Source organism: Ruditapes philippinarum, unplaced genomic scaffold, assembly GCF_026571515.1.
Source record: "Ruditapes philippinarum isolate M1 unplaced genomic scaffold, ASM2657151v2 ctg4625_1_1_1_1, whole genome shotgun sequence".
Taxonomy (NCBI): Eukaryota; Metazoa; Mollusca; class Bivalvia; order Venerida; family Veneridae; genus Ruditapes; species Ruditapes philippinarum.
The window spans coordinates 1-15,863 of NW_026854903.1; the positions used below are offsets into that span (position 1 = coordinate 1).

Here is a 15,863-nt window from a genome sequence, read left to right on the forward strand (position 1 = left end):
GAAAATTGAGATATGATTTATTATGATGTTGTTGTTTTGTTATTTAAATAATAGATAAGTGTAAATGCCTTTTGCCTATAAGTTGTTTTTCTAAACTTCTTTATTCATCAATCAACACTAGTATATTTTGTTTCGATTAGATTATCTGTTTAGGAAATTGAATTTGAATTAGATAAAAGTTACTTAGGGTCATATTAAAGCATCTAGAAAAGTAGGTCAATTTTATAGTACATTTTTCATAACTATTTTGAGAATTAAAAAATGAATATTAAATTTTTGCTTGTCATATATTTTTGCATAAGGAGTAATATTTCATTTTAAAATATCTAGATTACTGTTTGCTGTAAGATTATACATCATTTAACTCTTTCATTTTGTTGTAAGTATGATACAAATTATCCGTACTGACAGTAGCATATTAATCAATGGTGTTGCAGAAATTTTGTATTAATTTTATTGTATTTTTAAAAAAAAAAAGAATCTCTGGCTAATCCGTCTCGTATAAATATTGTATTTCTCGACATTGTAAATCTTAATTATTTAGGAGGAAGGAATGAAATAGGATGGCTTTTTACTAACTTACTTTTCTACAAATCACTTTATAATTCGTTCTCATGTTTACTTTCATGGAGGCATCCATTTTGCATCGCTTACCAAGCGTTAAATAAAAGAATTAATTTGATTGGTCAATATTGAGAGTAATTAACGAATCGGGTTCTATTTGTTATTACTAATTGTTATCCAATCAACTGTAATTCTATTGTCTGCCGAATGAATAAATAGCCGAACTTTACCATTGACAAGTAGTTGGGTGCTGCACCACTTTGGTCAGTACAATAAGGCTCAAGCCTTTACATTTAACTAAAGACTTCGGTCTTGACTCAAACACTACAAAGTGTAAATTTAAGTCGACTGCCTTGTCAATCAATACAATTTAGTCAATTATTTATAAATCTTTTCTTTAAATAATTTGATTAATTGTCTCGTAAATAATATATATATATTTAGTGTTGTACTAAATGGGCATAAATAAATTGGTTAATTTGTAAAATTGTCTTGACTATATTTACATCCCAACTATACAAACCCACAGAATACATGTTCCTTATTACGGCCAAATTGTGATCGCTATATGTCCGAACGAATCTCATTTAAAACTGCCACTATTACATTAGCAAAATTGCTTAAATTACATGAACATTTTTATGCTTTTGTGTGAATTTCATATAGATCTATATCTTTATAAAGCTTTACTCCATTTTATTTCATTTTCCCCAATTTTGACGTAGGGAGTCACGTGAACTCTAGTAGGTAAAGGTCAGTAAAAGTAGTGTGGTCTTTCAAATAGAATTATTTTTGAAAACCCCTGGGTTGATCAAAGAAAAGTGAATTTTACTTATAAACTTTAAAAATAGATAATATAATTTTAAATATTTTATACACATTAGGGCTATACTCGTATTTTTTCCGTAGGTTGGAACACAGACCCAACAAATTGTGCGCTTTAGGGCATTTTATTATATAGATGATGGTCGCCCTGTAAAGACAGACATCTATGAAATATCAGAATATAAAATCGGTCGGTCTTGCAGTCGAACTATTGAGACAACTTAGGGGTCAGATCAATACTTTATTGAGACTTGATGGTAAAAGGTATTTTTTGCAGATATATGTAAAATTGTTCGAAACCAGTTTATCGTTGTAGCAGATGTGCCAAATTCGTGTTTAAAATATTAAAATATTTTTGAGTGTTTACAGGGGCGTATCACGTTGGGGGCAGGATCTGAACCCCAAGCGTCTCATCAAGATTTAAATAAGAACATAGATTCTACTTTATCTTTGGAAAGAATCAGATGATCTTCACTTGCAAAGTTATTAACAATATCAAAATGTATTCAGGGATTTTCCTAATAGATCTATTAGATTTCAATGACTACGACGAAGTAGAGAGCAAACTTAATATGGCAGTATCTGCAATTATATTTATCTATCAATCAACTGAGGAAAGATGGCATCATATATAAGTGATGAGCATCGTACGAGTCAGGTGAAAAAACACATGCCGAGACTCAATCTTGTACGTACTCCTTCTGTTTTAACAGAACGTTTCCTAACTTTAATCCAAGACTAAATCTGAAACAGGTTAAATTTGTGTTTTCAAATTCTTTTTTGTGATGGTGTTGACCAGTAGTTTAATTATCCTCCAGATCATGATAGTAGCCACATTGAATTTACCAGAGCACAGAATTTTCTAACATGTCTATCTGTGATTTCCAGCTCCTGTAACTGTTATTTCTAACATGTCTATAATTATACATCTGTGAGCCCCTGCTATTGGCACTGTAATTTCTAACATGTCTATATATGGGATCCTCTATTATTGTAACTGTTATTTCTAACATGTTTATATCTGTAATCCTTTGCTGCTGTAACTGTAATTTCTAACATGTTTATATATGTGATCCCCTGCTACTGTAATTGTTATGTCTAACATGTCTATATCTGTGATCATCTGCTACTGTAACTGTAATTTCTAACATGTCTATCTGTAAGTCCCTGCTACTGTAACTGTAATTTCTAACATGTCTATCTGTAAGTCCCTGCTACTGTAACTGTAATTTCTAACATGTCTATCTGTAAGTCCCTGCTACTGTAACTGTAATTTCTAACATGTTTATATCTGTGATCCCCTGCTACTGTAATTGTTATGTCTAACATGTCTATATCTGTGAGTCCCTGCTACTGTAACTGTAATTTCTAACTTGTCTATATATGTGATCCCCTGCTACTGTAACTGTAATTTCTAACATGTCTATATCTGTGAGCCTCTGCTACTGTAACTGTTATTTCTAACATGTCTATAATTATACATGTGAGCCCCTGCTATTGGCACTGTAATTTCTAACATGTCTATATATGGGATCCTCTATTATTGTAACTGTAATTTCTAACCTGTTTATATATGTGATCCCCTGCTACTGTAATTGTTATGTCTAACATGTCTATCTGTAAGTCCCTGCTACTGTAACCGTAATTTCTAACATGTCTATATCTGTGAGTCCCTGCTACTGTAACTGTAATTTCTAACATGTCTATATATGTGATCCCCTGCTACTGTAACTGTAATTTCTAACATGTCTATATCTGTGAGCCTCTGCTACTGTAACTGTTATTTCTAACATGTCTATAATTATACATCTGTGAGCCCCTGCTATTGGCACTGTAATTTCTAACATGTCTATATATGGGATCCTCTATTATTGTAACTGTAATTTCTAACATGTCTATATATGTGATCCTCTGCTTCTGTAACTGTAATTTCTAACATGTCTATCTGTAAGTCCCTGCTACTGTAACTGTAATTTCTAACATGTCTATCTGTAAGTCCCTGCTACTGTAACTGTAATTTCTAACATGTCTATCTGTAAGTCCCTGCTACTGTAACTGTAATTTCTAACATGTCTATATCTGTGATCCCCTGCTACTGTAATTGTTATGTCTAACATGTCTATATCTGTGAGTCCCTGCTACTGTAACTGTATTTTTAACATGTCTATATCTGTTATCCCCTGCTAGTGTAACTGTAATTTCTAACATGTCTGTGTGTCCCTGCTACAATAACTGTAATTTCTAACATGTCTATATCTGTGAGTCCCTGCTACTGTAACTGTTATTTCTAACATATCTATATCTGTGAGCCCCTGCTACTGTAACTGTTATTTCTAACATATCTATATCTGTGAGCCTATGCTACTGTAACTGTTATTTCTAACATGTCTAGATCTGTGTGATCCTCTGCTACTGTAACTGTAATTTCTAACATGTCTATATCTGTGAGCCCCTGCTACTGTAACTGTTATTTCTAACATGTCTATATCTGTGAGCCCCGGCCTGCTACTGTAACTGTAATTTCTAACATGTCTATATCTGTGAGTCCCTGCTACTGTAACGGGTATTTCTAACATATCTATATCTGTGAGTCCCTGCTACTGTAACTGTAATTTCTAACATGTCTATATCTGTGAGTCCCTGCTACTGTAACTGTAATTTCTAACATATCTATATCATTGAGCCCCTGCTACTGTAACTGTAATTTCTAACATGTTTATATCTGTGAGTCCCTGCTACTGTTATTTCTAACATATCTATATCTGTGAGTCCCTGCTACTGTTATTTCTAACAGATCTATATCTGTGAGCCCCTGCTACTGTAACTTTATTTTTAACATGTCTATATATGTTATCCCCTGCTTCTGTAACTGTAATTTCTAACATGTCTACTGCTACTGTAATCTTTAATTTCTAACATGCTTATATCTACATGTGATCCCCTGCTACTGTAACTGTTATTTCTAACTTGTCTATTTCTGTGATACTTTGTGTAGAAAGTCTGGACAGCTGTACAATTAAAGGTTCCACCAAAAATTGGCATGTGAGAAAAACAAACTGAATGAAAGAGGCACTCACAAACTGAATGCTGAATGTTGAATGTAATCAGTACTATGAACACTATAGATAACTGTACTTAAAATGTCAAGCAGCACTGGTAGGGTGTACATGTATACATGTAGTTTGAAAATTAAAATTTGTGTACTTATAGAAATAGAATAAAATGCATTTCACTTGATGTACTTTGTAGCTTTTATGTAGTAAATAACTTATCAACACAATTCATTGAAATTTCAACAAGATAATGCTTTATGTTTTCTATTATATAAATGCAGTATGCTTATTTTTCCAGGCATTATGTAAAATTTCTTAAAATTGTAGTCATTTTACATTTTTAAATAATGCCTGAACTTTTTAGGGATTTTACAAAATGCCTACCTTTAACAATTATACATGAATATAGTACATGTATAGTAGTACATGTTATACATGTATATGTGTATACTGTCTGTTTGGTCAATGAGCTATTCCAGCTTTTGTTTAGACACTGCTATATTGAAACATGGGTCCACATATTATACCATACATCATGTTAACAACTGCTTCAATATTTGTCCTAACCCTTTAATATTTTGCCTAACCCCTGTAGGTTGAAAAGCATGATTCGCAGTATATCTTTGTTGTCTGTCGTAAAAATATCTTTCAAATGGTTTTGGAACTTCTACCTTTTTATCCCCAACTTTAAATTGTATCATTTAATAAAGTTTTGCATCACTGTATATATTATAATAACTATACTATAGCCTGTTACTTTGCAAGTGTCCATATCTATTTGAAATCTGTTCGCTATTAAATGTGTTATTTTGTGTCATACGTTTGAATAGTTCAAATTGCTGTTATGTTAATAACGTTGCCGTCTGATTAAAATTAGTTTTATGTACATCGCCGCAGATATTAAATTTTGCTCCATATAGTAGTATAGGATGGCTATTTGAGTTGTTTCCCTTTATAAAAACCCGACATTTGCAGAATCAATTAACCGTAATATTTATGTTATCATCAATGCTGAATTTATGAATTTTGCACATTTGTTTTGTAATAAATTGTGTTATAAGCAATTTTGGAACATAATCTACACTGATGTCAGATGTTTCACTATTGAGACGTTTCACTCCCAAGACGGTTCACACCTAGACGTTTCACTCCCATTTTGTCAATTGTATGGACGTTTCACTCCCAATTTTTAGAGATGTTTACTAGGAAAGTTAACAAATTTTAATTTCATTAATATTAAACAGTGTTAAAAGGAAATTCAATTTAATGTTTCATTTTGTTGAATTCAATGGTATCATTTAATTATGGGTTGAGTGATAAGAGGTGTAAATGAAAGACACATTTCTGAAATATCACTTTTATTATCAGTGTAACAACATGAGAAAATTCTATTTATAGTAAATAAAAAAAATAGAATAACATAGAAAGAACAACAAAAACATCTATATTATAAGTATCAGTTTAAAGATATTGAAATCATTACCAGTAAAGTAATAAATACATGTATCACTCAAATAATAAATCAAAGTGCTGCAGCACTGAATGCGACGGACATGCAACCGGAGAGACATTCAGGCTTTTTTTTAATAAAACAAAACACACAATATATAACAGAGAAAATTTGTTCCATACAAGTTCGAGATTTGTAGAGCAATATATTTTTTGTCCCAAACTGTTATAATTCAGATTTTCTACTTTCAAGCAATAAATACAGAATGAAATTTATGCCTAAAAACTCTGGTCAAACTTGTAAATCAGTGTCCTTATCGATTTAGAAATGATATGTAAATAGAAGAAAAAACTGACAACGAAATATTTCTAAAATAAAACCATGCAAATAAACTTCAAGCATAATACATTATACATGTGAGAATGCTATTTAGAATTGCTTCGTGTTATCATAGTGGGCATATAGACAATAATTAAAATATAAGTCATTTGTATTGCATGTAATCTGCTGGTTTATTACATGTATAATGTGTACTAATCGCCTGTCCATAAATCAGCATAAGTGAAGCAGAATCTATTTTTAGAATAGCGAAGGTTAACTCATATCGTGACCTAGAAATTTATTTGTAAACAAACCACAAGAATTGGAAGTAGAACTGATATTGTAACTTCCTTCAATAAAGATAACCATGAAAGACTACATGGTGGTAAAGTGTTGAAAAGCTCTCTTGTTACATGCATTTTCAAAAATAGATATTTATACTAACCATTGTACTGTATCTAATTTATTAATAACTGCTGAATATTCAGCTAAACCCGCGGTATGAGTCACGAAAATAGTTCTTCTTTTATTAATGCGCGAGTTATTCTAGAGTCACGAAAAACTTTTGATTTGTTAATAATAATGTTTTGTATAATGTAGAAATATTTATTTCCTACTAATAATTTCTTGGAACTCAGAGCTTACACCTTTATTATAGTATAATTTGCTGTCCTACTTTTTCGACAGCGGTAAATCGTTTCGGCAGTAATTTGCATATTGCGCAATAATACTACGGGACTACAACGTTTTTATCAATCATATACGTTCATATTTTAACTTGGATAACTTAATTTGAAATTGAAAAGGCTAAATATGGAAGATATTAAGATATCCTGACAAAGTATGGGAGTTTTAAAGGATCAAATTCATGTACTATTTCTTGGGCTGTTAATCGGTTGAGGACACCTTGCGCGATTGTAGCCGACGAAATCCCATGTGTAGATGACTTAGCTCTGAACGCGCCTGAGGGCGCGTCCGTCGCAAAAATATCGATATATTAAATATATTGACTATGTAATGATTATTTTTTGTAAGTCTTAAACAATGAAATGCAAAACATGTGTATAAAAACTCTAAAATAAATTATTTTTTAAAATTATTTTCTTCATCAATTTATTAAACCCATTAAAAAAACTTAAGTAATTGTGGTGTTATCTCATTGGCTAATTAGTTATATAAACACTGAGACAATCAACTAACAGTCTGACACACTATTAAATCAGTTGTATAAACACAGCAGTTTACTAATCAGTTGTTTATTAGACCATTAAAATATTTTTTGACAACAGCCAATTTAAACACAGAAACTTCTCCATAAGTTTTGTTTATATAATAATTGATTTTAGTCACAAAAAATGATAATACATGACAAATATTGAAAAAGATGTTTCTGATTTCAATGGCCATTAAATTTTTTGAAATATATCGCAAATGCACTATACTAGCATAAAATATTTTAACAATTTTTGATCCGATGTTTAAAATTAACAACAAAAAACATGTAACTCAAAGTTAATTCTTGTCACAAGATTGTTATGCTTTAAATTAAAATTGCCTATTGAGTCCATGTTTACAAAAGATCAAATACTTAGTTATATTAAAGTGTTATTTTAATCAAAAATATTTTTTCTTTAAATGAAATAATGTGATAATCACTGATAATTGCACATTTGGATCAAAGAATAGAAAAACACCTTATTTCAAAACAATAAAGAAAATAAGATAACTGAAATGATAGAACTTAAAGAACTGAGTTTTAAGCCATTGACAAAAAATTGAAATCCTCCTTTTTAATTTATTAAATTTAAGGTCTATTTTAGTTCAATTCAATATTTTAGGTATATGTTAGTATATCATAAGTATCAAAATAATTTTGTTATAAAAAGGGTGTGAAACGTCTTCAAGACGTTTCACTCCCATTTGGGAGTGAAACGTCTTGGTGTGAACCGTCTCAATAGTGAAACGTCTGTCTACCCTTTAGACCTGGTACCGTAGTGATTTGCCGATTTTGATTCTACTCGTAAACAGCGTACTAAGAGATAAACACAGACACTTAGGGTTATGTGCGTGGCTCCCCTCCTTGATCCGCACTTGTATACACCTTGTGTATTTTTATCGTGCAAACCGTACGTCCAAATATTTTTGCATATTATTACGACATGCTCACATGTCTTAAACATCAAACTTGTTTTCCACTATTTTTAACAACGTTTAAAAAAGTCCCTAAAATACTAGTATCATAATTTCAGGAAATTGAAGCAGTGGTAAAAAATTGACTTTTTTAAAACTTTATGAAATTCTATTCCAATTTGTTACGTGTAAGACACTTGATTAAGCGTCTCATACTAATATAAGCAAAAATTTAAAACTAATTCTTGTATTATAGATAATACTTTTAGTTTTTTATATTCAGGCAGAGAAGGGCGGAGTCCATACTCCAAGTGTCTGTGGGTCAAATTTGACAGATAGAAATATGTTTTGCAAACCCTCAGTATCAAATTTTTCTACCCACTTGCATGTGGCAATGAAACTAAAACATGGAATATAAGAGAAATTTAAGCCAACAGGCGTTAGATTTTATGGACATTTATCGACCTTTTTTCCCCCCTCAAAATAACACTTATCACAGATCTTAATAGCTGCATAATACTTTCCCCGTGCATAATACAGTAAACTGTAAATATGTGCATTATAAATATAGGAATTGCGTTTATTGATGGATTGGGTTTTAATTGGGCGCCAGTATAAGTAGATAGTTTGGAATTGCGTTTATTGATGGATTGGGTTTTAATTGGGCGCCAGTATATAGAGGATATTAAATGAGTGTAAGTTCAATACTGAATTTATTGCACGAGTTGAATAAAATTATATTATGCGAGCCTCTGGCGAGCATTATATTGTTTTATTCCACGAGTGCAATAAATTCAGTAATGAACTTACACGAATTTAATATTCTATTTATCACATACCCAAAATAAAGACCGTTTAAAGTGAAATAAAGTTAATTTTTCATTGACGCGCCTATAGCATAACGCTAACATTTAGCGCGTCTTTACTCTTTGTTTGTATAACGCTAATGACGTCACGTCAAAATATATGCACGGCCGTGCAATACCATATTTACGGAGTCGCAAAACCGGCACGGGTGTGTGATAAAAGTAGATAGTTTCTTTTCCCGTAATATTATTTGCCAGCGTTGTTAGTTTAACCATATTCATTACTTGTGAAATTTATACCCAGTCCTGATTCCGATGGGTCATCAAATACCAATAAAATAAATGTATCGGTTAGTACCCAAAATGCTCCAACCACAAGAATGAACCATTTTTCACTTTCATTTTTGAAGTTTTCTAGGAGAATAAATTGAAACTTAATAGGTCATCATTTAGCAATTTTCTTACCTAAGGACATGATAGGTGACATGTCCGGGATCAATACTCTAGCTCAGTGCCTGAAAGAGCAGATGGACCCTTATTAAACTTAGAAAACACACATGGAAATCCATCCTCCTATACCTGCCTCCACTTGCAGCAGGATATGTGCGTCACAAACCAAAGTTTCCCTGACTCCCCTCTTTCCGTCACCAGGAATCCTGGATATGACCATGCATCTTTTAAGCTATACAAATATTTTAGCAGTTATTTTATAATTTTCAGATCAATGGAGGTTCAATTGAAGAATTCTGAGGAGTCTGTTTTAAAATCAAACCGATAGCATACTACTAGTGACAATGAGTGCTAAGAAATGTTTTAAGTGTGAAATATGTCAACAAAGTTTCAGTCAGTCATATGACCTTATTCATCATATGAATATTCATGAGGAAACAATGACATCAGCCAATCAAAAGCAAGAATTAAGCTCTTCAAAGAAGAAGTCAAAAGGCAAAGGTAGTCTAACATTATGTGATTGATGTTTTTTACCATTCTGTCGCAAAAATTAATATTAAAACAAGCTATGAGCTACAAAGTTTGTTTTTGAATTTGATTTATATATAATCAATCAGATACCGAGTCATAATTAGATTGATTACGGAATTTATTAAGATTTGAGAAATTGTAGAATGATGAGAAATTCAAAGTTTAAAAATAACTTATGAAAATCTTACATTTCCTGGATCTTTCTAATTTTATTTTTTTATTTATATCACAGGTCGCGGTGAAAAGAAAGAGCCAGGAACCAAAACGGAGGAAGAGGGTCAGGAAACTGTGCTTTGTCCTTATACATGTAGAGATTGTGGTGAAAATTTCTCAGACATTTACAGTTTAAGGCGACATTTTGTTCAGAATCATCAGCATAATTAAGTTCAATCTCCGTCTGTGAGTAACATTATGAACACATGTTGCAGTAATGTAATAATCTTAATTTGATACTTAGTATACCAAGTGTTCCATTAGGTTTCAAAATTTGGAAGTAAAGAGACTGTAAATTGTCTGACATAGGAAGTCACATTAGTAAAGAAGGAAAACTAAAGTATTATATTGTCACAAGCCAAAATCAAGGAGCAAATGACTTTCAAACTTCCACTCATGGAAGCCCTGGTATACATGATTTAAATAACCACAAAATTTTGCTATGTTTTCCCAGGACATTGATACCATTCTTTTTCAAAACTGACTATGTTCTCTTCTGTTGATAAATCAATATTTGTATTGTAATAATCCCTCAAATTTTTAAAGACTGTTCTTAATTCAATACAAAAATCTGGAAACAAAGTGATCCCTCGGAAGCAGTAATCACAACAAAATTACAAGAGAATTGCAGACTCGGTTTGATCAGTCTGTACATGAGGGATAATGAATTAGTGCAACATCCCTCATGCTTCCAACACTGGCTTGAGTGGTACTCAATTCTCAACACTTAATAGTGCTGGCATCAACAACACTGAAGTGAAGTACAGGGCAACTTTTTACAGCTGCCACACGGCTATTGACACCTGCTGTTTTGAAGGCAAATCAATTACAAATTTTCTGGAAGATAAGGGTAAAAAGAGACTTTTCAAAATCATTATCAATATTTTAAAGTGTATGTTGAATATTAAATGTGATTTTGTGATAAAGGTAGCAAAATATAAACAAATTGGTATTTTGACTTTTGTACAAGACATGATACAAAATACTACCAGTAAGTCGCTAGATTTTGACTAATTTCCAAATAGCTAAAAGCTCAGCTTTGTACACAATTAGTAAATTTTTTAAAGCTTGATCACGACACCAAAAACAATTTTTTTCCCTTAAATATTATAGCATTTTTAGACTTAATGGGCCTTTAATGATACCTGCTGTTCTTATAATGCAGGGAATGGGGTATGTATATAAACATATTTTTTAATATTTTTAATATGAATTATAATTATAAATCATAATGCCATACAAATACATGTTTTTTTTGTAATATTTTTGGTAATTTATTTTTTTATAAATATTTGTTAATATCTTGTTCTTTGTTAGGCATTTTAAAAATATTTATTTGAATCTAACAATTTATTTATTTTGTTACATTTTAGTTACTTGGGCTAATGCACACCATGGGTCTAAGCATCCCTGAAAGAACCAAGCTGACTCTGTTGGAAGAGCTTGGAAAGGTCAATGGAAAAGAAGTCCTTGCTGCTCTCAATCAAGGAAAAACATTGAAGATAACCGTTGACAACATTGATGGAAGGATTAAAGCTAATCAGGTTATTATAAAAAATATTTTAAAAACTGATAATTAGAAAAGCAACAATGCCCTTATAGCTCTGCATATGATATATATGTATTTCCTTTATGATAAATTATCATAATAAAAACAAATATAAGGAATGTTTATATATATGATGTACTGCTACATGCAGGTTTTAATAGAAACTCATAAGTATCATCTGTTTTTAATTACTGCAATAGTTTTATTGTACATTATATTTGCCCCATTCCAATAATGTATTATATACATTTACATTAGAACTGATTATTATAAATATAAATGCTTTTATCCCAGTTTGGCTATATGATTTGAGTGTGAATAATTTATTGTATTAATCCTTATGATAATTTCTCCATACACATACTTCTGCTTTAAGAAAAGTAGTTTTCAATAGGGGCTTCAGGTACTGGTTACATGTATGTGCTTGACCGACTGACTTTGCCAATAAAATTGTAAGAAGGAAAGCTGTCTTTATATCTTATGACTGAAATACTGCTGACAATTTCATTTTTACACACCTTGTATAAAAATGTACACACAAATATTGTATTTCCTTCCAGGTGAGGTTGGAAAGTGGGAACAGAGATTTTCACTACACACACTGGTCTGTCATTATAGACAGATTTAACCCCAGAGACCTGAAGGACCTCAGCATTGAACCAAAGGCACTTCCTTTTGGTGGACTGTCTGATCCAAAGGCATTTTTCTTGTCGAAAGAGAAACATGCATCATTGAGGTTTGTAGCAAAGTGTAAACTAAATGGCAATTTTATCAGGCTAAGGCATGGGCAAAACATTATTACTACAAAAATACAATAAATAAATGAATGAAATAAATTCAGCCGAACCAAATATATAAACTACCAAGTTCATGAAGGAAAGATTACTTTAATATAGTATTGCTTAAAATCATGAAGTCTTTTTAGTAAAAAGTTATTATATCTTGATTGAACAGAAAGTGTTACTCCTAGCTGCTAGAGCTGGTTCAGAGGATTCTCATAGAAGATGTACCATCACTATCAGTCTTCTCTTCAGTTGTTCACCCAGTGTTGAACCGCAAGTACAGAAAAGTAGTTGACAAACCAACTGATGTATACCCTATGTTTGTAAGTATTCTTATATTACTATTTAATAGTTAGTTATTATTTGCATAATTTTTTTTATAGTTTCCTGCAAGAGAGAACAAGAAATCTTGATTTACTTTCACTCAAATTAGGAGGCAGAATATTATTTTAACTGACGGTGAAAGTATTTCCTTCTATGTGTGTTTTGGTATGTTGTTTACCAACTTCAAATGCAATTTGATATTTAAGTGACTATCCCACATATGGTGGTTTGAGTGTCTCTTTAAATACAGTGTTATCATAAGTTGAAATTGTACCACAGTTTCATATATCTATATAAAACTAGAATATTGACATATGTTTTACTTTAAAAACTACCAGATTATAAAAGTTTTGAGACTTTTATACTGCCATATTTTTGAACCGTTGTCAATTTTTATACCCCCGCACAACAAAGTTGTAAGGGGGGTATACTGGAATCAGCTTGTCCGTCCGTTCGTCCATCGGTTTTTTCTTGTCCGCCCAATAACTTAAGATTCCTTTGACCCTTAGTCTTCATATTTGGCATGGAGTTAGTCATGATTAGTAGATGACCCCTATTGATTTTGAGGTCACTAGGTCAAAGGTCAAGGTCACAGGGGCCTTGACTTCAAAAAGCTTGTCCGCCCAATAACTTAAGATTCCTTTGACCTACAGTTTTCATATTTGGCATGGAGGTTAGTCATGATTAGTAGATGACCCCTATTGATTTTGAGGTTACCAGGTCAAAGGTCAAGGTCACAGGGGCTTTGACTTCAAAAAGCTTGTCCGCCCAATAACTTAAGATTCCTTTGACCCACAGTCTTCATATTTGGCATTGAGGTTAGTCATGATTAGTAGATGACCCCTATTGATTTTGAGGTCACCAGGTCAAAGGTCAAGGTCACAGGGGCCTTGACTCCAAAAAGCTTGTCCGCCCAATAACTTAAGATTCCTTTGACCCACAGTCTTCATATTTGGAATGGAGGTTAGTCATGATTAGTAGATGACCCCTATTGATTTTGAGGTTACCAGGTCAAAGGTCAAGGTCACAGGGACTTTGACTTCAGAAAGTTTGTCTGCCCAATAACTTTAGATTCCTTTGACCCACAGTCTTCATATTTGGCATGGATGTTGATCATGACTATAAGGTGACCCCTATTGATTTTGAGGTCACTGGGTCAAAGGTCACAGGGACCTTGACAAAAAAAAAGCTTTTCTTCTCAATTGCTAAAGAATGTCCTGTCCGCAATGTATTGATTTTGACATTTTCACATTTGAAGCATGTAGAATACATAACTTAGCAATGCACTGGCTTAGTAACCTCAGATTTTGCAGGGAGGTTGTCCTTGAGCTCTAAATGGCCACTGTTGATTCTGACAAAGTGGTATGCGGGGGTATTCACGCCATGATAGTGGCAGTTCTAGTTTATTTTGTCAGCATTGACAAAAGTTGTTTTTTATGCCCATGGGCATATAGTAATTGAACCGTCCGGCCGTCCCTCTAACAAGAATCTGAGCCGGGGCATTTGTGTTTAACAAACACGTTCTTGTTTTTTATATTATCAACGGTATTTGTACATGTTTTGAGTGAAATATTACAATTGTTAGGTCATACATATGTCATTGAAATTGGAAAGTATAACTTCTGCTAATATTTGATAACTGTTTACATATACAGTAATACATAAGCCAATTTCTGTTGAAAGATCAACAATAGTCTGTGGGATTGCAGACTATAGTGAGGTCAGACTATTTCAGCAAAATGAAGTGTGTGAGATTATATTAATCTTACACTGGTAGCCAGTGCAGACAGGAATATCTTGCTGAAGAGTAACTGGCTTTGCCCAATAATTGCTTAACAGATATCCAAGAGCCAGATATTCATGTCTGTACCGGCAACCAGTGTTTGTTTCTTTTTCTTTTTGCATATCACATAAAAGTCATGTTTTGGAAAAAATTTAAGTATATTGATATTTTCATATAGCACCTTTTTCTTATAGTAGCGTATGAACATATAGTTTTTGCCAAAATGACGTCATATTACCATAATGACATCATAAAAATCATGAAATTCATTCATAAAAGGTGCTTGAGAATGGCGTCATTCAAAGCTTATGTGGGTGTTAGACAGGATTTTTTAGCACCAGTAAAAACAGAAGAAAATCCTGTGTGATATGCAAGAAAATATCAGTATATAAAACCTGGTGTTTTTTTAGTGTGAAGGCCTTATTTTGTTCTTTTTATTCATTTTGTCACAATATAATTAGGTACCCTAAAATGTTTCCTTACATTTTAAACTATTCAGGTGATTATGAAAGACCCTAAATCCCTACCAAATTGTGTTCAAATTATGGACACAATTTTGGGGACTTTACAATCTCTTTATACATCTGCTGGAAGAGGTATTTTGTTGGAAATATTTAAAATTGTTTGAAAAAAGTTATATTTCTTTCAGGAGTTGTTGTTAGAAGGATTAAGCATGTTATTGTTTGCTGCTTTTCTTTATTAAATTACAGTTATAAACTGTCAAACTAACCAGTGAACAAAATATGTAAATATATATTTTAATTCTATTTATTTAAGTACAGGTGGAATACTTGTAAACATACATTAACAATCAACGATATAAATATCCAAGTTAAGAAATTTTTGATGACTGTTGTAAGCCTGGCAGAAGATACACAATGTACAGGCAAATAACATGCAAAAAATAATTATTGCTTCCAATATAATGTAACCTGTGTCTCATTCATGCAAAACATTCCCTCTGCACTGGACACCATCACTGAATCACATGAGAGAAACAATCAGTGCATTAGATTTAACTGTCTTTTTTTAAAGGAAACATATAAGAATTTAAGTGATTAGGAAATATTCTGCCCATTTTC

The 15,863-nt window shown here is 32.1% G+C and overlaps 1 long non-coding RNA gene across 1 annotated transcript; it reads left to right on the forward strand.

The window, feature by feature from the left end:
- The first annotated feature begins 9,906 nt into the window (after positions 1-9,906).
- LOC132741478 (uncharacterized) lies at positions 9,907-12,576 on the forward strand. The gene is made up of 4 exons (XR_009627283.1): positions 9,907-10,100; positions 10,363-11,193; positions 11,717-11,887; positions 12,453-12,576. It is a non-coding gene; the product is annotated as an uncharacterized LOC132741478 (long non-coding RNA).
- Positions 12,577-15,863: the final 3,287 nt, after the last annotated feature.